The sequence below is a fragment of the Mustela nivalis genome, assembly GCF_964662115.1.
Source record: "Mustela nivalis genome assembly, chromosome: 16".
In the NCBI taxonomy this organism is placed as follows: Eukaryota; Metazoa; Chordata; class Mammalia; order Carnivora; family Mustelidae; genus Mustela; species Mustela nivalis.
The window spans coordinates 20,464,705-20,488,979 of record NC_139035.1 but is presented as its reverse complement, the minus strand read 5'-3'; the positions used below and the strand labels follow the sequence as shown (position 1 = coordinate 20,488,979).

Here is a 24,275-nt window from a genome sequence, read left to right as displayed (position 1 = left end):
TTTTTTACATATCGCAGAGCAGGAAACTTTCAAAGATGACTTACCAAATCTTCATTATCCAATCTTAAGTTTTTTCAAGCACTGGTAACAAGGTTTTCTAGTCCTATATAACAGAGTTATTGTTACAGGGAAAATAATTGTTTAAAGAATTTTTAAAGCACCAATTAAAATTCAGATCTAGATAATTAGTGTGATCTGTGTCCTCCTACCATACTTATCACCTATCACTATCTCATCTCCTCTAACACTACTTCATTTTCCTGAACCTCCACCGTCCCCCCAACAAATTTCTTAATGACCCAATTCAGTCTCTCCTACCAAGGTCTAATATTAGTCAACACCAGTTGAAGCAGCAGCAGCCATCTTGTTTTCCTTCTGCTCCCTCTGCCTATCCATATTAGAAGCTAGCTAACAGACCCATAAAGAAAAACAGCTGAGTTCAGCAACTTAGGAAACATTTACTGAGAACTACCATGTGATAGGAAAAGAGACCCTCCAAGTGCTCATTGACTAGTGGGTCCTGAACATGCTTTCAATACCATTTGGTAAATGCTACAAGAGTACCAAAAACCAAAACAAAACAAACAACAATAGTCAAATGGAAAACCAGAAAGGTTTCCCAGAGAAAGAGATTCTTCCTTGAAAGAAGAGACTTGGGGCACCTGGGTGGCTCAGTGGGTTAAGCCGCTGCCTTCGGCTCAGGTCATGATCTCAAGGTCCTGGGATCGAGTCCCGTGTTGGGCTGCCTGCTCAGCAAGGAGCCTGCTTCCTCCTCTCTCTCTGCCTGCCTCTCTGCCTACTTGTGATCTCTCTCTGTCAAATAAATAAATAAAATCTTTAAAAAAAAAAAAAAGAAAGAAAGAAAGAAAGAAGAGACTTTTTAAGGTCAAGTGGAAGTTAACCAAATGAGGAAAGAGAAGCAGTCCAGAAGGCTCATCATAATAAGCAAAGGCACAATCAGTATGGTGTGCTGGGGAACTCTAACTAGATCACTATTAAATGAGTGAAAAGAGAGGGGTAGGTAGTGAAGCTGAAGAATTAAATTGTGAATGAGATCAGGGAAGTCTAAAAGCCATGCAAAGGTCTCAGGAAAAATCTACAATTCGATGACAAGGTGAGATTTGCTTCGGAGACAGACCAACTCTGGTAACAGTGGAGGATGGACTTGCAGGAGGCAAGAATACCAATTAAACGGCTTGTGCAATATTTCAAATAAGAAATGAATACGGGGTGCCTGAGTGGCTCAGTGGGTTAAAGCCTCTGCCTTCGGCTCGGGTCATGATCTCAGGGTCCTGGGATCAAACCCCACATCAGGCTTTCTGCTCAGCGGGGAGCCTGCTTCCCCTCTCTCTCTGCCTGCCTCTCTGCCTACTTGTGCTCTCTGTCTAATAAATGAATAAAAATTAAAAAAAAAAAAGAAATGAATACAATGAGTCTGTTAATACTAAGGGTGAATTAGGGGCAGCAGAGCTGCAAAATACATAGGCAAAACACTTGGGGTATAGGAAAAGAGAAAGAAAGGAGAAGAAATCCATAAACTCCCAAAGTTGTGGCTGTTAAGATTTTGATACTAAAAAAAAAGTGAGAAACCAAAAAGGAAATGGTATTTTTGCCACTTCTATTCAACATATTATACTGAAAGTCTACCCACATCAATTAGGCATCCACACTAGAAAAGAAAAAGTATCTGTTTACATATGATATGATTTTATTGATAGTGAACCCTACAGACTCCACAAAAAAAGTTAAAAACTAAACTGATTAAATGAATTGAGCAAAATTGCAGGGGGGGGGTCAACATACAAAAAACAATTGCATTTCTATATACTAACAATAAACAGTCTAAAAAGGACATCAAGAAAAAATTCCATTTGCAAAAGTATCAAAAAGAATACTAGGAATAAACTTAACTAAAGCAAAGATTTGTACACCGAAAATTACAAAACACTGTTGAAAGACATTAAGTAAATATCAAGATATCCCATCTATTTTCATGGATCAGAAGACTTAATATTGTTAAGATGACAATAATACCCAAAGCAATCTACAGATTCAACACAATTCCTATCAAAATCCTGATGGCTTTTGCAGAAATCGAAAAACCCATCCTAATAAAGTAAAGTAAAGAAAATCAAGGAGGGGCGCCTGGGTGGCTCAGTGGGTTAAGCATCTGCCTTCGGCTCAGGTCCTGATTGATCTCCACATCCTGGGATTCAGCCCCAAGTCAGGCTCCCTGCCAGCAAGGAGTCTGCTTATCTCTCTTTCTCCCTCTCTCAAATAAATAAATAAAATCCTTAAAAAAAAAAAAAAAAAGAATCTCAAGGAACCCCAAACAACCAAAATAACCCTAAAAGCGAACAAGTTCAATGACTCAATACTTCCTGATTTCAAAACATACTACAAAGCTACAGGAATCAAACTAACTGGCTATTGATACAAAGACAGACATATAGACCGATCAAAGGAGTAGAATACAAAGCCCAGAAGTAAATCCTCACATACACAGGAAGTTATTTTGACACAAATGCCAAGACCATTCAACAGGGAAAGGTCAGTTTTTTCAACATAAAGTACTGGGAAAACTGGATATGCCCACAGGCAAAAGAACAAGGCTCGACAATAACCTTCTATCATTTATAAAAATTAATACAGATCGGGGCGCCTGGGTGGCTCAGTGGGTTAAAGCCTCTGCCTTCAGCCCAGGTCATGATTCCAGGGTTCTGGGATAGAGCCCCACAGCCCACTTCCCTTCCTCTCTCTCTGCCTGCCTCTCTGTCTACTTGTGATCTCTGTCTGTCAAATAAATAAATAAAATCTTTAAAAAAATTAAAATCTTTTAAAAAAATAAAAAAATCTTTTTAAAAATCTTTAAAAAAATAAAAAATAAAACAGATCAAAGATCTAAAGGTTAAGAACTAAGACTATAAAACTCTTAGAGGAAAACATGAAGACACTGAATTTAACAATGGTTTTTTTTTTTTTTTTGTGATAGGACACCAACAGCACAGGTGATAAAAGAAAAAAGTGATGAACGGGACTTTATTAAAATTAAAACTTTTTAGGGGTACCTGACTGGCTCAGTCAGTAGAGCAGGCAATTCATGATCTGAGGTTGTGAGTTCAAGCCCCAAGTTGGTCATAGAGCTTACTTTAAAAAAAAAAAAAAAAAAATCAAAACCTTTAGTGTATCAAAGGACACTATCAAGATGGAAAAGGCAATTCACAAAATGGGAGAAAAATTCACAAATCATGTATTTGATAAATGATTAATATCCAGAATATATGAAGAATTACTACAACAACAAAAGCAACTCAATTAAAACAATGGGGAAAAGACCTGAATAGACACATTTCTCCAGAGAAGATAAACAGACGGCCAACAAGTACATGAAGAAATGTTCAATACCACTAATCATTAGAAAGATGCAAATCAAAACAACAAAATATCACACTTTATACCCATTAGGATGGCTACATAACTAGTATTAAAAAAAAAAAAAAACAGAAAACTGCAAGTATTTATGAAGATGTGGCAAAAGTCAAACCCTAGTGTGCTGCTTTTGGAACTATAAAATGATATAGCCAGTTTTGAAAAAAGTATGGCAAGTCCCTCAAAAAATGAAACACAGAATTACCATATGATCCAGCAATTCCAATTCTAGGTATATATACCTGAGAGACAAAAATCAAAGTATGAAATCTTGCCAGGGCTGAAATAAAGCACCTACTTCACAGACTCCTGTGAAGAACATATGATAGCTATTACTGTTGTAATAAAAATGAGACAACACAGCCTACCCTATTCAACCCACATTTCTAGCAACAAAGACAAAAACTGCATATTGCTCCTAAGGAGTAATAAACATTAATCATAACTGACTATGTAGAAACTAATTTACACTGTGAGATAAAATATGATATCAATTTAAGATAAACTAAAATATTGCATTTATAAACTTTTAGTGGCCTTCTCACGCCTCCAACTGCGGTACACTGAATGGCCCCCCCCAAAGTGTCCACATCTTAATGCCCAGCATTTGTGACTATGTCACCTTACGTGACAGAAAGGACTGTGCCAGTGTGATTAAATTAAGAATTTTTGAGATGGGGAGATTATCCTAGATTATGTGAGTTTGGGCCAAAATAATCAGAAGAGTCCTTATAAGAGAGAAGGCGACTGTGATGAAGGAGACAAGGATAATCAAAGAGTGAACATCTAAGATGCTATGCTTCTGGTACGCAGAGCAAGGACCCATGAGCAGCCTCGTCAGCAGCCTCTAGAAGCCAGAAAAGGAAAAGGTATGAATTCTCCCCTAGAGCTTCCAGAAAAAATGCAGACCTGCCAACATCTTGATTTTAACCCCTTATGACCCATTTTGGACTTCTGACTGTCAGAACTGTAAGCAACAGGAACCTAATATACCAGCTGAACCCAGATTATCATGAGAAAGTCAATGGCAGAGTGAAAGAAATTGAAAAAAATACGTACAACAGTTTACATGCCCAGTGGAGTACTGGCTTCTGCCAAAAGAAAATCCAACACATCCACAGGAAAAATGGTCTTCCTCGAGAGTAAGTAGTTTTCAAATCTGGCTGTGTACAGGTGTCACCTGGAGAACGTTTAAACAATTCAGATCATAAGGTCCCATTTCAGATCAATTCGGTCATTACATCTGGGGCTCCTGATATCGTCAGAGAATCAGTCAGGTGGTTTTTATGTACAGCCAGGGTTGAAAACTTGCTATTCTAGCTAAAGATTAGTTTTGTTTTGTTTTTTTAAAGATTTTTATTTATTTATTTGGCAGAGATCACAAGTAGGCAGAGAAGCAGGCAGAGAGAGAGAGGAGAAAGCAGGATCCCCGCTTGAGCAGAGAGCCCGATGTGGGGCTCCATCCCAAGACTCTGAGATCATAACCTGAGCCGAAGGCAGAGGCTTTTAACCCACTGAGCCACCCAGGCACCTCTAAAGATTAGTTTTTAGCAACCTAAGGAAACCTATGGCATTTCCAAATACTACTAGAAGTTCCTGAAACTGTCCCCAATAAAGATGTGGTTCACTGTTCATTGGTTTCATGTATGTTTTGCTAACTTATTTTTTTTTAAGAATTTATTTATTTATTTGACAGACAGAGATCACAAGTAGGCAGAGAAGCAGGCAGAGAGAGAGGAAGAAGCAGGCTCCCTGCTAAGCAGAGAGCCTGCTGCGGGGCTCGATTGAAGGACCCTGGGATCATGACCTGAGCCGAAGGCAGAGGCTTTAACCCACTGAGCCACCCAGGCACCCCGCTAACTTATCTTTGGCAATAAGTTACCCTAAGTAAGAAGTTGCACAAATTCCTAAAGGAAAAACTACTGGATCAAAAGCAAGCAAATTTTTTTTTATTCTGACAAATACTTCTAAATTCCTATGCCAATTTACCCTTCTACCAATTAAGGATTAGCAACATTTTTTTTTTAAACCTGCCCAATCTAATAGGTAGGAAACATTTCACTGATGTTTTAATCTGCAAGGCTTCAATCATGAGTGATCAAGTGTATTTTATTGTCACTGCTTTACTGACCTTTTTTTTTTTTGCCTGTCAATTACTACATGTTTATTTCTATTCGTTTTTTAAAAGCTGATCTGAAGATGCATGAACAAAATCCACCAACTGTACATTTTGGAAAATAAAACTTTATTAAATCAACAAAAAAGCTGATTTGCGGGGTGCCTGGGTAGCTCAATCAGTTAAGCGTCTGCCTTCGGCTCAGGTCAGGCATGATCCTGGGGTCCTGGGATGGACCGCCACTTAGTGGGGAGACTACTTCTCCCTCTGTCTGCCCCCGCCTCGTTTGTGCTCTTTCTCTCCCAAATAAATAAGCTGATTTGCAAAAATTTTTTCTGTTAAAGAAATTGACCTTTTGTCTGTCCATGAGTGTTTAATATTTTACCCAGTTTGTTTTTCTGTTCTTTGGCTTTGACTTCTTAAGGTCAGAGATTTTTGTTTTGTTTTGTTTTTTAACCATATTTATCTTTCCCTATATGGCTTCTTTGGAAAGCTAATCCACACTCTAAATCTATACTCTAACATTATAAAAACGTCCACCAGCCACCTAAAGTTTTTTTCTAATATTTTCAGAATTTCATTTTTTTACATTTAAGAAATCAGAATCTCTGCTCCTTTCCCTGCCACCATGTAACTTACTGGGAACATCATTTATTGTATAGTTTCTCTCTTCTCCACTGATGGAAGTTACCATGCTATCATTTTAACTCATTACAAAGATAAGGAGAAAAAAAATTTAAACATGTGACTATATACACTTATACATGTGTATATGAAAATTTAAAAATACACGCTTAACATACTAATAACTTCTTACACTGTCAACAATAAACGTGCTGCCGAACTCAGGTATACAGAATTTACAAATTCCTTAGTAAGGTTATGGAATATGAAAATAAGCATCAGGCACACATCTCTTCCATTTCTTTGCAAAAGCAATACAACTGTCACTAACCAGGCTGACTCTTCCTTAAAAGCTGTGAAGAACAGTTGTCCCTAGCAGTTTTTCCAAAGTTTGTAGGCAGCTTTGCAAAATATATGTTTCCACTAGGTGGAGACAATTTAATAACAGGAATATTAGTTACTGAAATGAGAGTAGCCCTAAATTTTCTAAAAATATTATCAATTGGTAAAGAAGTTCTACCTCTAAATTCTTGAGTAAACCAGGGCTAGTTACTTTTGCTGAGGATCCGGCTACCTTATTTGTAAATTTAAGAATTTAAAGTAGCATCAAAAGCCCTCTTAACTGGGATGCCTGGGTGGCTCAGGTGGTTAAGCAGCTGCCTTCGGCTCAGGTCATGACCCCACCGTCCTGACCCCACCGTTCGGGGATCGGGGATCGAGTCCCACATACCCACATCGGGCTCCTTGCTCGGCAGGGAGCCTGCTCCTCCCTCTGCCTCTGCCTGCCATTCTGTCGGCCTGTGCTCGCTCTCCCCCCCCCTCTGATAAATAAATAAAATCTTTAAAAAAAAAAAGTCCTCTCAACTAGTATATCAAGAAACTTATTTAAAAATGTCTCTAACAGTATAGTGCTTAGAGTCCTGTCCTCTTAAGCTGAAAAGGTATTCTACCTTTAGCAACTTCTTTCAACTTGAATACTTCAAACAATCATAACCAGTTTCCTCCAATCTTTTCTTTTTAAAGCAGGTCAAAAGAGACATACTGTTCACACATCTAGGATTTCAAGTTAAAGCCAAGGTTATCTGCACTTTTTTCCCTTGTCTTAAAGAAAATAGCTGATACCATACTTCTCCACATTCATTTGGTTTGTTTGCACACATACTTTAAACAATGAACTATTTATTTTCTCTTTAACTAGTGTCCTTGGAAGTAGAGGCTATATACTTGGGGGATTTTGTTTCTTTTCCTTTTTTTTTTTTTCTCGTGCTATTTTATACTTTTTGCCTCATTTGGTAAAAACCTTCCATTTTTGTTAATTTCCTGAATTCTTAACTGTCCCTCTGTCAAGACATTGCTTACACTGGTACTTTACCTCCTGGTTCTCATCTGCCAGTCTAGATTTTTTAACTCTCCCAAGGATGTCTCAATCTCTGCTTGCCTAAGGGGTTTCCAGTCTACTGCTTCATCCGATTACTTGGATCTAGTAACCTAGATTCAACCTGCCAAATCACTGACTCACTAGTAATTTAGATCTCAGACTTTGGCATAATCTAGGTTCTCAGCTCTGAACACACACCAACTCTATACCACAAACTAACCACATTCTTAGAAAGGGACTTTTAATTCTCCCAGTACCTTAAGACCAAGAGACACAAAGAACATTGATACTTCCCGAGCAAAGCAAAGAAAAAAAAGGTTTTGTTGAGTTCCTAAAGTAGAACAAGGGATGCTACCAACTTCATTTCACATCTCTCCCCAGATTAGAGGAAACTAAACAAAGGAGCATATTAATGTGGCAGCAGTTACCAGCTTACTATTGGGCTGTAGACTATTGCTCTGGGTCAGCAGCACATAGGAGTGGCCCCCCAAAAACATCTGCAGATCTAATGGCACAGACAGATCAGTACTTCTATTTTTTAGAGAGAGATGTCAAACACAACTAAGGCATAAAAGCAAAGCTTAAAAATTTAAATAAGCTTATCAATAATGACAAAGCTAAAAAGTCTAATAACTACTGAGTTTTAGTCCAAAGCCCCATATGCCAGAATAAAAGCTAACTTCTGAAAAGTGGTATAGCAAGGGTGTTATCCTTTCCTGGGAAGAGAAATGTCCATAAAGTGCGGACTCTTGCCAGACACAGAAGTGTTGATAAACACACACATCAGCATTAGCAAATAACAGCATAGGAAATCACAGCAACACTCCAATGTGTCACTGAAAATACAGTAACAGGGTCTACACTTCTGACAAAGGCATATCTGCTGAAAAATTAAATCTGTGGTAATGACAAAAGAATATGATTAATGAGGATAATAGAGAAAGCCGAAGGCTTATGCCCCCAAATGCTCTTATAACAGCAGCTAGAATAATGGAATAACACTTTCAGAAAGAAAGCAGTGAGGCAATTCAATTCCACAAATACAAAAATATATGAATGCTTTTACCCAGTAATCCCAGTCCTAGGAAATGTTAATAATAATAAACATTTAGGGGTGCCTGGGTGGCTCAGTGGGTTAAGCCGCTGCCTTCAGTTCGGGTCATGATCCCAGCGTCCTGGGATCGAGTCCCGCATCGGGCTCTCTGCTCAGCGGGGAGACTGCTTCTCTCTCTCTCTCTCTCTGCCTGCCTCTCTGTCTACTTGTGATCTCTGTCAAATAAGTAAATAAAATCTTTGAAAAAAAAATAATAATAAACACTTAGAGGGTTTATCATTTCTCTGAAATTCTGCTTAATCAAAACAACCCTATGAAGCAGGTACTATTTTCCTCACCTAAGAAATAAGGAAATTGAGCTAAAGTGTAAATTAATAAGCAACTTGCTTAAAGGTCTCACAGTAATAAGTGTCAAAAGCAAGACTCAAATGTAGGTCTATTTGACTAAGGAGGCCATGCCCTTAACCACATCAAAGACTACTGGTACTACTACAATAGCAACATCACCATCAGCAAGGAGACACACTTGCAACATCAACATCAGGAAATTTCCGCAGTCATTAAATGTAACAATTGTTAATAGGATATGCAATGACTAATGATACTCACAAGATAAAATGATGACAGGAGGCCACCTATTTGCATCTGTGCTACAATTATAGCTATATAAAAGTTACGTTCTAAGGTAACACAGTGTTAGGAGTTTGTGGAGGGAGTTTCCATTTTTCAAATCTCAAAATAGTAAGCACAGACTTATAACAGTTTTAAGACAATGAAAGATAAGAACAGAGAAGTGAAGAACGTGTCTCTGGTATCCCTTTGTCACACAAGGTAGATTTTCTCTTGCAAGAAAAGAAAAACTATTATGTCCCTATGTATATTCAATAGTAGCAGACAGACTGGGATCCAGGAGACCTCGATTCTCATTTTGGGTTCTTGAAACAATTCCAAAAAATAAACGGATTTAGGGGCACCTCGGTGTCTCAGTCATTAAGCATCTGCCTTTGGCTAAAGTCATGGTCCTGGGATTGAGCCACGCACATTGGGCTCCCTAGTAGGCCGGAAGAGTGCTTCCTGCCCCATCCCCCCCACCCCAGCTTGTGTTCCTTCTCTCGCTGTGTCTCTGTCAAATAAATAAATAAAATCTTAAAAAAAAAAAAAAAAAAAAGATAAATGGATTTAATTTTTCTTCTGTTCTGGACTTTATCTCTAGGTTTCTACAACTTGCACCAAAGAAAGTTTTAAACGGAAAAAGCAGTCTGGGGTTCCAAAGACCAGGATCTTAGAAGCATGAAAAAGAAATCAGGAGCTCTGAGGACAGAAAGAAGTTTTACAGCTCTGATAAATCTAAAGATTAGCATAGGGGTGCCTGGGTGATCAGTGGGTTAAGCCTCTGCCTTCTGCTCAGGACATGATCTCAGGGTCCTGGGATCAAGCCCTGCTTCTTCTCTCTGCTCACCAGGGAGCCTGCTTTCCCCTCCTTTCTCTGCCTGCCTACTTGTGATTTTTCTCTCTTTCTCTGTCAAATAAATACATAATCTTTTTAAAAGATTAGCATAATCTTTACGTTCATGAAAGCAGCAAAAATTGGCACAGCTCATCAATACTGGAAATCAACATGGTTCTGAGTTAATATATAGATTTAACCTTTTTAGGGGCACCTGGGTGACTCAGTGGGTTAAAGCCTCTGCCTTCAGCTCGGGTCATGATCCCAGGGTCCTAGGATCGATCCCCGCATCGGGCTCTCTGCTCAGCGGGGAGCCTTCCTCCTCCTCTCTCTTTCTGCCTGCCTCTCCACCTACTTGAGATCTCTGTCAAATAAATAAATAAAATCTTTAAAAAAAAAATTTAACCTCTTTATAAAATAAACATGTTTTAGGTAGTGTACAGATGTATATATCTTATGTCCATTAAGGCAGAGTTCCTTATCAGCAATGAAAATATATTTAAATCTGTATATATCAAAATATTTTTTAAAAGCTACTTACTAGCAATTACACTTTGGTAATCTTAATGTGAGTTCAAATAATGTTAAAAAGAGAAAACCATATAATACTATAATAAAAACTTGGGATGGGCGCCTGGGTGGCTCAGTTGGTTGAGCGACTGCCTTCGGCTCCGGTCATGATCCCGGAGTCTTGGGATCGAGTCCCGCATCGGGCTCCCAGCTCCATGGGGAGCCTGCTTCTTCCTCTGACCTTCTCCCCTCTCATACTCTCTTACTCTCTCTCTCAAATAAATAAATAAAATCCTTAAAAATAAATAAACAAATAAATAAATAGAAAAATAAAAACTTGGGGTATCTGGCTGGTTCAGTCAGTGGAGCATGCAACCTACTGGTTTTTTGGGGTTGTGAGTTCAAGCCCCACACTATGTTGGGAGATTACTTAAAAATAAAATCTTTAAGAAAAAAGATGTAAGTAGCTAAAATAGTGAAATCACCCGTTCATAAGCAAAACTGATTCTATATTATTAAACAATGAACAAAAAAGAAAACTGACATTAATTCAACACAAGATACTGTTTGCAGGCACTTTTTGTACAGCTTTCCCTCTACATCCACTTTTTAACGAAATCCTTTAAGTCCACATTTCTTAACTTTTGAATCCGCAACTCCATTAAGAATCTGAAAAAAGTTAGGAACTCTCATGTTGGGGGTGGGAGGTGGGGTGGGATACCATACACAAAACACATGCCCTAAATCTCAGAATAATGGTGCCTTAAGAGAGCCCAGAACTGAAGGCTAAGAACACTTGGCTCCAAAAAAGAATCCCAAAACCTAATATACAGAAAAACCAGAGATTATCTGCTCTTAATCCTTCTCAGTTTTCATCAGCTATACTGCAACAAAGCTACTGCCAAGGATTAGAGATTGATTCTTGTGAATTTATGGAGACCAAAATATTGCTTGTTTACTTTGATCTGACTGTCACAATGAATTCTGGACTTTCCTACAACCAACATAAATACAAAGCTAAAAGGAACCCCACGATCCAACCACTGTTAAATCCATCTGAGGTATCATACCATTGTCAAAACGTTACCAGACTGGTTATGGCATAGAAAATGTTTGTGATATCAAAAGAATTTAAAAACACACATAAATTCAGGTCCATAATATAAAATCAGTCTAAACTACATTTTAAACAAAACGAAAACCAAAAGATAAAATTTCCAAAAAGAAATACATCAAAATTTAAGAGGAATTAAAACTGAGTACTGAAAACATGATTTTTAACTTTCTTCTTAAAATGCCCCCAAAAATACACTTAAAAAAATTAAAGTGATGACTGAAACTATATTTAATTAAAAAGAAAAATTCAATACATTATCAATTTTCCCATCAGCTCCTAAGCTATTTTTTAAAGGACCAAGAAATATTTAACATGAGTATTAAAACTAAAAACAATCCATTTAAGAGATGAATAACATGAAGCACCTGGGGGACTCAGATCAAGATCTCAGATTCCTGAGACAGAGCAGCACATAGGCTCATGCTTAGCCCAGAGTCAGCTCTCGGAAATTCTCTCACTCTCTGCCCTTCCCCGTACGCTCACACATGCGTGTGCTTCTTCTCATTCAAATAATTAATAAATAAAATCTTAAAAAAAAAAAAAAAGAAATGAAAAACAGCTAGGTTACTGTGTGACACTTTTTTCCCTCACCAATATTGTCTTCTTAATTTTCCTAAATCAATTACTGCAACAGATTATCCAAAAGGTTTCAGAAGAAATTAAACTAGTATTGATTGTCATGTTATCTATACATTTATAGTATTACCTTTCCAAAAGTTATGGAGACTACTGAGAAAAAAAGTATTTCAGGAGGCTACACTGGTAATTTATCACTGGTTAACCCAAACTGGAAATGAGACCTACATTTAAATACAAACATAATCAATTATAATAACATAAGGACAGAGAAACGGAGTCTTAATATTTTAGACAATACTCAACTATCAATGTTCAAGAATCTTTAACATATTTCATTACTTTATAGCCACATGAGACAACATTCCTGGAGGACAGTACCTCATAAAAATAAAAAAGCTAGAAAAAGGCATCTTTCCACTAATTCAAAGAGGCATGTTTTCTTCACAAATAGGCCAATTAAAATTTTTAAGAACAAGGATAAGAGGGTAAGTTCATTAAAAGTAAACAAGAGATATATTTTCTAATTTTGCTAAGTGTATTGTGAAAAGCAGATATTTTCTGTAATTGATATCATAAAATAACAAATAAGTAAAACAAAACCACTAGAGTAGTTTCCAGTCAAAACAGTAATACAATCTGTTTCCCCTACTCTCCCAGGTCCTTGTCATTTAAGCAATCTACAAAGTGGTAGTTTTGCTCCTAATGTGTAAGTAAAGCTTGGGATATTACTACCTAATGATATAAGGAAGATATCTGACCCTGGTGTAAAGAAATTAATGAGACAGGTCAACCTTAAAATGCAATTATTTAAGGGGGAGAGAATATTATACCATAAACTAGACTTGGGGAAAGGGTTAGGAGACATCCACAACTCCTCCCACACTCCATTCCACCCTAACAACTTTGAAATAAGAAAACTCCCCTGAAAGTAGACACAGAACTATAACCAGGATCTATGCCAGAGATTAATCCATCTCTGTCTCTCTTTCTTCACCTACACGCCATATATTTGCAATGTGCTTTGCTGTTTACAAAACCTTTTACTTACACTACCTCTTATGTCTTTACAAATAATCTGTGAGGTCAGCAAGAGTGGCTTTTTTTTTTTTTTTTTAAATAGAAAACAGAAAGGCCAATAATCTTGCTTGTAGTGAAACCAGACCTAGAAACCAAGACTCCTGGCCTTCAGTTCTGAAACTCTTTCCACTATACACAACACTACCCTTTCTGTAATATAGTAAAGCCTCCTATAAAACATTTGGCCGGATTCCAAGACAGCAGTCCCAGACTGAATTGGACTCTATATAGCAAACAGTGTAAATAGTGAAGGTTTAATGCAATTACTGGCATGGAGGCATACATCTTTTTAAAAGTGAAGAATCAGTTGGTTTTAAGTTGATTTAAGTTAATAGTATGTGTATGGTAGTAGAAACAAACAGAACACTATTCTAAGAGAAGTCAAAATGAAATACTACAGATTTGCATATTTTACAATAGCTAATAGAGACAGTAGTAAGTAACAAATGGAATAGGGGGAAAAAAGGAGACAAAAAATGGATAATTAAAAAGAACAACATAAAAAGAAACTGATCATATTTTTAGGAAATAAAATGAGGAGCCTGTCTTTCTGCCAGAAGTAACTGTGAGACTTTAGATTATTAGCCTACAAAATAATGAGAGGTGTAGAAGAGGATTTTTTTTAGCCATTAAATGAATCCCTGCCAAAATTGCTGGCTCTGGAATAAAAAATCCAAACTCCTATTTCTAGATCAGCTGCTGGTACTATACAGGTTAAGTTAACCAATTATTTTAATCTTTCAACTCTCACATCTGTAAAATCAAAAAACACTCTACTCAAAACTACTTTCTAATGACCTTGGAAGGAAGAAACAATGTCTGCAAAGTAATAATCCACATTTTAATTCCCATCATCTACTGCAAAAACAAAATTTCTCAAACATCTTCTATGTTACAGCACAAGGCTAGGCTAAAAGTGCGGAGAAAGTGATAGCTTTACAATCTAAATCAATACGGCACACAGAAATGCTTAACTAGTAATGATTCTGACTACATAACAATATTGTGGTATCTCCGGTAAAGAGCCTTCATAGTTGAGCTGAACACAGCAGAGAGAATAAAGTTGGATTTGATCAAGATACAAAATAAAAATAGTAGTCATTAAGTTTAAGAAGGCAAAGAGGCAAGTAGGTTGCAAGGTCCTTTGGGTTCTCAAAGCACATCACTCGTCTGTTATTGCATTTAACACACTGTAAGATGGTTTATTTGTCATCCCTACTTAGACTCTAAATTCCTTAAGGACAGAGACCTTGTTCAATACATTTTCTACCCCTAACCCCTTGAATAGGGTCTGGCACACAGAAGAAAATCAACATGTTTTTTGAACAGGCAAGGTAAGGACAAAAATCCCTATTTAAATTATTGTACTTTAACCTACACTATTTTGTGCCAATCATTTACTCACTCTCTCAACTCCAAAACCACCATTCTAGATACTGCACTTTGGCACTGGGGCTGAGACTGCACAATTTTATTTCACGTACTCTTCTGCCAGCTCTCCCTGTTAGGCTTCAACAGTGGAGGTAGTAAAAGGAAAACTGAAAAGCAAAAAGAGGGGTGAAAGGACTTGCTTCCAGTTCCTGGCAGCAGCAGCAACTGCAGCCCCTCACCCTGGCAGAAACAACAGTTTTTAGTCTCCAGCGACTCTGGGTACTTTTAGGTACTTGCAGAAACTGATCAGCAGCTGAATGGTGACCTCCTCAAAGGTTCAGAACCAGGCCAATGGACTCTTTTTTTCTGAGCTCTTAGGTCAATTACACTGTAACGTTCTTTTTGCTCTTAAAACCATCCAACCAACTCCCCACATTAAAACTCCTATGCTGAAATTCTTACTCAAGTTACTGTTTTCTCTACTAGGACTAATACACTATCAAACAGCTCTCCTTTTAGAGATCTTGCACCTTCACTGAAAAGTTAAGAAAATTTGGAACTATTCCTATAGATAAAATCTATTTTATAAAGGATAACTCAAAACCCTTTAGATTTGTCTGCTAAGGAGTGCCTGGCTGGCTCAGTTGGTGGAGCACGAAACTCCTGATCTCAGGACTGAGTTCAAATCCCATCTTGGGTATAGAGATTACTTAAAAATCTTTTAAAAATTTGTTGAGGTGCACCACAAAAATCATTCCACTTTTGTGTTTTAAACTATCCAACTTGGAAAGAAAAAAAGAAAGAAAATGAGAATTATTTAAATAGCACAAGGTATTCTAAGCACACAAAACCATCTCCCTTTACTAGAGCTCATATCCTACAGAAAATATGAGATGGTAAAAGCTCACCTGCCGCTCTTCAAAGGTCTCAGCTGGCACAAGCGTCTACTCACATAAGCATGACCATGCTGTGATTCTTACATTTAAATACATTTTTGGAGGGGCACCTGGCTGGTAGAGTTGGTGGAGCATGCGACTCTGGACCTTGTGGACGAATTCAAGCCCCAAACTAGGCACAAAGCTTACTCTAAAAAGAAAATAAAGGGCACCTGGGTGGCTCAATTGGTTGAGCAACTGCCTTCAGCTCAGGTCCCCAGATCAGTTCGGGATCAGTTCTCATCAGGCTCCCTACTCAAGCAGGGGGTCTGCTTATCCCTCTGACTGTCCCCCTCTAGTGCTTGCCCTCTCTCATTTTCTCTCTCTCTCTCAAATAAATAAATAAATAGAACCTTTAAAATAAAAAAATTAAAAAGTAAATAAAGATTTTAAAAATTTTAAAAAAAATACATATTTCATTGTTCAATATGGCCCCAAATGCAATAGAAAGCTGTTTCTTTTGTTGAACACTAATCTTTTCCAACACTAAAGGTAATCTAGATTTATTGGCATATTGTTCTCCCTTCCTAAGGGATTTTCAAGAAATCATTTTCTTTTTTTTTTACCACGTGTGACTTTCACTTTATGCATCAACTTTAGAATCTAACCTCTTCATAAAATGCAACGGCACTCTGTAGCATAGTAACAAAAAGAAATCCCCCTTGCAGGAGAGTCCATAATCAACACATCTGTTGAAAATCAATGACCAAAATGCTCTGATAGCTTTCATATGGTCTGTTACTTAATAAAATAGCCTCATTAGACAATTTAATCTAAGGTGAGCTACAAAAATAATCTTTCATTATTGTATCTAACAAACTTATATTTTTAATTATGACAAAATGGAAGATACGGAAAAGCAGCAAACACACTGTTAATCCATTTCCAAATGAAATGGGAGAAAGCAAATGCAAACAACAGGAATCCTTCCTGTAATTTTTAGTAATGTTCACAGCTGAGCTTCCAACATAGAGTATCACTAGGCCCAGACATACTAGCCCACTTCACCTGCCTATAACATCCGTAAGGCAAAAGAGAAGTGAAAAGAACTTTAAACTTGAAAATCCAATGCCAATTCTACTGGAGTTCCTCCAAGTAGCATAAAAATGGATCGTGGGCCACCTACTTCCCTTACCACCTACATCTATAAAGTCAGGGACTCATTACCTAGCTCCTGCTACCGATGTAAAAATACTAACACCACCTTCTCTTTATGCGCCAAGAGTTGTATTACCATAGTCAGTACGTCCATGTAAAATCAACCAAGCTCTATTCCTTTCAACAAGAAATACCCAAGGACCCATCTGACACATTACATGGAAACCTAGGGATGAAGGGGATAAATAGGATATCTTGACCTATAGAGAGGGAAAGGACAGGGCAAATGTTATTGTACCTCTGCACCGCCCCCCCCCATTATATGGGGATCTGTTCAATTAAATGCAAAAAAAATTCAGTAAGTTACTATGCTAACTAGGATTTCAGAGAAATGGGGAAAAAATGAAATTGAATAATGTGTCTGTCTAATAAAAAGGCCTTCACACCAAGTGTAATAAACACTCAATGTAGATCTGTATGTGGGCAGAACATACATAATCCGACAGTATTTTTCCTTTTCTAAAAATGGCAAACCGTGATGCATTGTTTAGTTTCCCCAGAATTAATAAATGAGTTGCCACAAAATTGAGTGCTTTAAGTCATACTAAAAATGTGTCCATAACTTTAATAAAGTACATTTTCATGTTAACTCACTTCTCTTGGTGGAAGGAATTATGCTTCTTTGCTTAATGTACAGAAATGAAACTGTCACTGAAACATCTGGTTATATATTATTCATTAGACATAAATCACCTTTACTCCAAAGACCACATAATAAAAACACAAATCATGAATAAATCAGAGAATGACCTCACACTACACACTAAAGGTCAATAATACAAAAATGAAATTCCTAAGATATTTGCTGACCTGCTCTATACAGTATTTCTATCCACACAAACCTAGGAACTAGCTGAGTGCTCAATACAGGCAGAGAAAAACTCAAAATTCTCAAAATGTCTCAGTATTTTGAATGTGTGCATTGTCTACATAATATTAGTGGCTCTAATTTGAAAATTTTCAGTGCAGCACATATGAGGACCACAAGCATATTTTTAAAATACTCAGGCTAGCCTATTCAGGCACTTCTCCTTCATAAATTCTCCAAATCACTCTCATACATACTATAATTAACCTCAAGGAGGATTCCACAAGTGTACCTGAAGGAAATAACTCAAATCTTCAGAAAAAGTAAGGGGCCATATTTGCTGTGCTATCGCTGGAAAATGGAGTCTTATAAAACCACCCATCATTTTACTTTGAACACGTTAAATGTACAATCCAGATTTTAAAAGATACCTGTTGATTGTGACAAGTATAAATTCCGGGGGTGGGGTGGGGGGGAAATCACCAAAAATCTTATTGCTGCCATTTAAATTCTTTGTAGATCAAAGGGTCAAATATTTACTGTAAGAAGCCTGATCTGACACCAATCTAAGTTATTAAAAAATTCAACAACTATACCCCAATGCAAAAAGGGGAAAGTAGATTACCTACCAATTACACTAAGTATTCCAGCTTATCGTCTTGGAACTCACCAAAAGTAGATTATGTAATGCAAATCACTCAGACATGAGTTTTAAACATAATGCTCAGTCTAAAACATCCAACCCACGTCTCAATTTTTTTTTTAATTTTTAAAAGTAAAGCGTATTACCAAAACACTGAATGCAAACCTATCCTGTTACAGCAAATTTATTCAGACACCTCAAGGAAACCTAACATTTTCAAGCCACTTTACCCCCTTAAAGGCACACATTCTCTCAAAACTTTCTGACAGCCATGCAGTATATACCCCAAAAAGGTCTAAAGACGGGAAGACCATAAAGGTCTCAGCGGGCGGATAATCGGAATGAACCTCGGAAGTTTCAAAGACCAATTTTTACTAACAGTATCTCCGGGAGCAAGGAAGCTACTTCCAGAGGAGGCAAAGTCTCTTGACAACCAGGTCTACGGTTCCCTGGCGACACCCAATACCGAAGATCTCGGCGTCAACGACAGGGTTCAAAACGCGAGGCTTCCATCAGAAACAAACCAAGACACCCCCTCCCCCCACGACTCCTCCGGGGCAACCTCGCGGTTTCAGAGAGCAGCAACAGATACTCGCGGGCAGGCAGGCGGCACTCCAGGAATGTTTTAACCCGGGGGGGCTCTCCCCGCAGCCCACAAGGAACCCCGACGCCGAGGAGCGCCTCCACCGGCGAACCCAGACTCCAGCCCCGCGGGGGGGAAAAGGGGGCATTCCGCACAAAGCGCCCCTACCCCACCCCCACGGTGTAGACACAGACTGCCGGGCAGCGAGGGGAAGCCCGGAGGAAAAACCCCGCAGTCCACGCGGCTGGCCTCGGAGAGGCCCCGCAGAGAGGCTGGAGCCCCCACCCCGAGAGGCGAGGGGGCCGCAGAGTGGCCCCGGCCTCCGCGGAGGAGCGGACAGCAAAGGGTTCCCAACGAAGGAAGGAATTCAATCCCTGCGCTTCGCCCACGGGGTCCTCCGCAAGCCGGACCCTTGAAGAACGGGAACAATGAGAAGCTGCCTCCCCCCACCATCCCCGCCCCGAGAGCGGCCGGGGGCGGCGGCGCCATCTCCCCTCACACCCCCGCGGGCAACACACCCCCGGCCCCCGGGCCGCCGTCAGCCGCCCGCAGCCCCGCCGAGCCGACGCGCGTCCCGGCCCGCAGTTCCCGGGCCCTTCGCCTTCTCGCCCGCCCCACTCACCGGCTCCTGCCCCAGCCCGGGACTCAGCTGGCCGCGGCCAGACCGAGACTCAGGTACAAGCCGCCGCGGCCGCCGGCGCCGCCGCACAATATGGCGAGCCTCGGCTTCCGCAATGGAGCTCGGGAAATACAACAGGGGCCGCTCAATATTCATGAGAGACTGAGGGGAAGCCGGCTCGGCCGGCGCTGCGGGGAGGGCGGGAAGGAGCGAGCCAGCGAGGGGGCGGAGGCGCGGGACGCGGACGTACACCGCGCGGGGAGGCCGCGGCGCGAGGGGAGGGGGCGCCGCCGCGTGCTGGCCTGGAGGGCGCGAGCCGCCCCTCCCCGGGCCGGCCGGCCCCGCCCCTCGGCGCCCTCGGCGGGGTCGATGCAGCCCCCGGGCAACGCCCGGATGTCGACGGCGCGGCCTCGTTCTCGAGCTTCAGGCTGCTGGAGCTTTCTGCCCCCGCTTCGGCCCACCCATTACCCCTCGTCGGCCGGCATTTAGGGTTTGGGCTGGGAGCTGTGCTGTCTGTGACTGCCTCCCCTTCTTCCTCCCATCCCACCCGGCAGACGTCCTCGTTAGGCATTCAGCCCTAGAACTTCACCTGAACTTCGGCTGCCTGCCTCCCCGTTCAACAGACACACACTTACCATCCTGGCAGAGTGACCCTACAACATCTAATTATTACAGGGTAAATGACCTTCTATCCTAGAAGTACATTGTTGGACGTAAGTATTCCGATCGTTTTCATCAGCTCTATTACACCTTGCTGTTTTCTTCCTTCTTGGCCCCTTCCAGTATTATCTTCTGAACGTGAGAATATGAGAAGTAATAGATTAAGTAGATGTAATCATCACCTAAAACACAAACAATTAGCCAAAAAAATTAATGTGAAATGCGTACAAATTAAGCGATACACTGAAGAAGTTAAGCGAAAGAGTTCCCTGACCTCAGGGTATGCTATTGGTGAGATGTCCTATTCTCTTAAAAAGATAATCCACAAAATCAGACAGTAAATATGAAGGCATTTGTGACATAAAGAAATGGACCATCCTATAAAACTAGGTTTATAGCCTCCACTGTGTCTCTAACCATGAGACTTAAGTAAATTGCATAACCTCTCTGAACTGAATTTTCTTCATTTGCAAAATGAGAATATTGTGTTGGGTAATTCTTAGGTCTTTTCCAGTTTTTGAACTTTCTGAAACTCTCCAAGCAATGCCAAATAAACGGTATGAATTTACTTAGGATTTTGGAAAAGAAAGGAATCCATTACAGCTGGTGTGTGGAAGGAAGATTTCCTAAGGAGCTAGGGTTTGATTAGTACTTTGGCAGATAGTTTTTGGATGGGTAGAAAGAAAGAAGACAGGTATTAAAATGTTAAAGATAACACATTATGTATCCTACCTAACGATCCAATAAAGCAAAACATTATTCTTTTTCAGTGACTTGAAAATTTTCACTGTCTATAGCTTTAAATAGAAATGACAATTCTTGGGAGCCTGGCTGGCTCAGTGGGTAGAGCATTAAACTCTTGAACTCTGGGTGGTGAGTTCAGCCCAACATTGAGCTTGGAATCCCCTACTTACAAAGAAAGAAAGAAAGAAAGGGGGGGGGGGAGGAAGAAAGGAAGGAAGAAGGACAATTCTCAGACTCTAAGATCTTCAAGGTCAAGCTCTGTCTCCAGTATGAAAAAAAAAAAAAAGTCAAAATACAGATGGTCCCAACTTACAATTCCATGTAGGACTTTTCAACCTAACAGTGGTTGAAAGTGATACTGTTCAGTAGAAACTACTTCAGGTTTTGAATTTTGATCTTTTCCTGGGCTAGCTATATGTGATAGGATACTCTTGTGATACTGGGAAGCAGCATTGAGCCACAACTTCCAGTCAGCCATTCGATCAAGAGGGTAAAATCTGATACAATCACTTTGTACCCATATACAACCATTCTGTTTTTCACTTTCAGTACAATATTCAATTATATGAGCTATTCAGCACTTTATTATAAAATAACTTTGTGTGAGATGATTTTGCCCAACTGTAGCTAATCTAAGTGTTCTGAGCGCGTTTAAGGTAGGCTATGATGACAGTAGGTTTAGGTGTATTAACTGGATTTTGACCTATGATGTTTTCAGCCTCCACCAGTTTAGCAGGATGTAGCCTTGTCGTAAGTCAAGGGAGAACTACAATCAAAGCATGCTTCTTCTTCTCCCTTCCTATAATGGTCCGCTTTCTAAAGATAGTGCGGTTGCAGAACCATCACTTCTTTACTCATGACAACTGCCTGTGTCTTCATAATTCGGAACCTTTTGCTCCAGTTATGCCTGTGAAGATAATGGTGTATGGTTACATTAAGAAATTCAATCGATGTTGCGAAAAGTGATCATTTGTTGAAAGCATGGGAACTTTATGGATAAAAGTTAAATATAGTACTTTTAAAAGATTCACAGGAGAATTAGTGGGAAATGGAAAACTTATGGGATATGTGGATTAAATGTGATTAAAAAGCTAGACCTCAGGCTAGCATCCTTAATATGAAAGACACGACTGTCAAATTAATGGAACTCATATTATCTATTTTATCTTACTCAAAAACTTGGCATTGAAAGTGCTATACGCCACCCGTGACTATATTAATCGGGAAAGATTTTGTTATGGTATCATAATAAAGTTTCCAAAATCTCCATGCCTTAACACAACAGACATTTATTGCTTGTTCATGCTTCATATGGATCAAACGCCCTCTGTTCCAGTCACTCCATGAACCAGATTGACAGAGGGTCCACTGTTCTGTAACTATCTCACCTAGATAATAGCAGCTGATTCCCTGTGGAAGAGGAAGAGATGAAAGAATCCCAATGAACTTTTCATAGCCTTATATTGGAGAAAAAAAAAACACACAACACATTACTGCAAAAAAAAATTTAAACACACACACACATTACTGGTAGAATTTCACTGACCTAAACTAGTTACATAGCCTCTGCCATCTGCAGAGAGACTGAGTCCTTGAACCAAGTCAGAAGTAGGGATATTGGTGAACAATACTAATGTCACCCATCCCGGCCCCACCAGTGAGCTCCTATATATTTTGAAAAAACTCCCAAGAAGTTTTATTCCATAACTGGAAGTTATGCTTCCAAAAGTAAACTCTCTGTGCTTGTTAAGAATTGACTATCATGGGGCACCTGGGTGGCTCAGTGGGTTAAAGCCTCTGCCTTCCGCTCAAGTCAGGGTTCTGGAGTCCTGGGATCGAGCCCCGCATGGGGTTCTCTGCTCAGCGGGGAGCCTGCTTCCCCCTCTCTCTGTCTCTGCCTGCCTCTCTGCCTGCTTGTGATCTCTGTCTGTCAAATAAATAAATAAAATTTAAAAAAAAAAAAAAGAATTGACTACCATGTAAATAGAATGGACTTGCCATTTTCTTCCCCTTTGTTTTAGTTGTATATTAAATCAATGTCAGTCTGTCTAGTGATTGACATATCCAAACTACATTCCTTTTGCTAACTTTTTTACCTGACCTAAGGGATATTACCCTAAAAACATTTCCTACTAATACTCTGCACCCATGTTACATTACTAATTGAAGGTAATAATCATATCTTCAGTAGGAAAATGCTAACACTACATAATACAAGTATCATACTATAGGTAGATGACTCCATGAACTCTAGGTTAAAAAGATTCTTTTTGAGGTGGCCGGCTGGCTCAGTCAGAAGATCGTGCGACTCTTGATCTTGGGGTTGTCAGTTTCAGCCCTGTGTTGGGGGTGGAGTTTACCTTAAAAAGAAAAAAAGATTATTTTCCCTCAAAACTTGAGAAGTGTGCCCTATTAATCACATGGTGAACTGAGTATAGAAATCATTTCTGATCACAAAATTCACAGCTTTACTGGCTTTCTGCTATGGTAATGATACAAAATTAGATTAGTTTAGCTCAACCAACGTTTATTGAGCATCAACTATGTGCCAACACTTTGCCAAGTTCTTGGAATAAAGATGCAAATGTAAGTAGGACATAAGTTCCTTGAGAACAGAAATCCTGTCCACCAGTGTATACCTAGAGATTAGTGTGATGCTAGGCCCATATACTAGATGCTCAATAAATAGGTGTTAAAAGAATGAAAGACGAATCTTTGATCTCAGTGTGTAATGAAATAGAGCAGTGCATATGAGCTGGGTTTGCCTCAGTTTTATCACTGACAAGCAGAAATTTCTATTAAGATTGCTGTTAGTCCTTCCAGAATCTTTCTCTATTTAGGCAGTGTGTTTGAAATGGGAATATATGCCGGCCTATTCTATATATACCACATGGATTTCTTTTCAGTTGTGCTCCAAATATCTAATTGTTAACCTGCTTTTCTAAAATGAAGATTTAAGGCCACCAATAGCTTGTTACCGATAAACTATGTATGTCTCACAGTTTCTATAGCACATTTATATTAATTATTTCACGGAATCCTCAGTTCAGCCCTCCAAGGTATAATTCCTACTTTATAGACAAGGAAAATGTGACTTCTGTGGTTAACTAGCTTTTGCAGACATTGAGCTCATAAGTGGCAGAGCTGAGACTCAAACCTAGGTCATCTGAATTCAAGCCGAGGGATACCTTACCTTCGTACCACAGGTGCCTTCCCGCTCAATGCTGCATACTAAACTTCAGCATTTTCTTTCTTTCTAATAGGTAAGCAGCATATAAGAGAAACATCTCCAGAGCTTCCTCTCAACACTAGTATTATTCCAGTCCTCAGTGTGGTCTATTTTTAAGAAGCTAGGGATGATGTTAAATATAAGTGTGTAAACTTGATCCATTGACAGAAAACCAGCAGGTCTTGGTTTTGTTT

General features: G+C 39.4%; 1 protein-coding gene across 2 annotated transcripts in view; it reads right to left on the bottom strand.

Moving 5' to 3' along the window:
• The window catches only part of RNF2 (ring finger protein 2), a 46,108-nt gene extending 26,317 nt beyond the window's left edge, over positions 1-19,791 (bottom strand). The window contains exon 1 of one of the 2 annotated variants that reach the window (XM_082702979.1): positions 19,452-19,791. The gene's annotated coding sequence lies outside the window, so the exon portion shown is untranslated. Of the gene's footprint in view, positions 1-18,625; positions 19,004-19,451 lie in introns of those variants that run through there. The other variant, XM_082702981.1, reaches the window with a different exon arrangement.
• Positions 19,792-24,275: the final 4,484 nt, after the last annotated feature.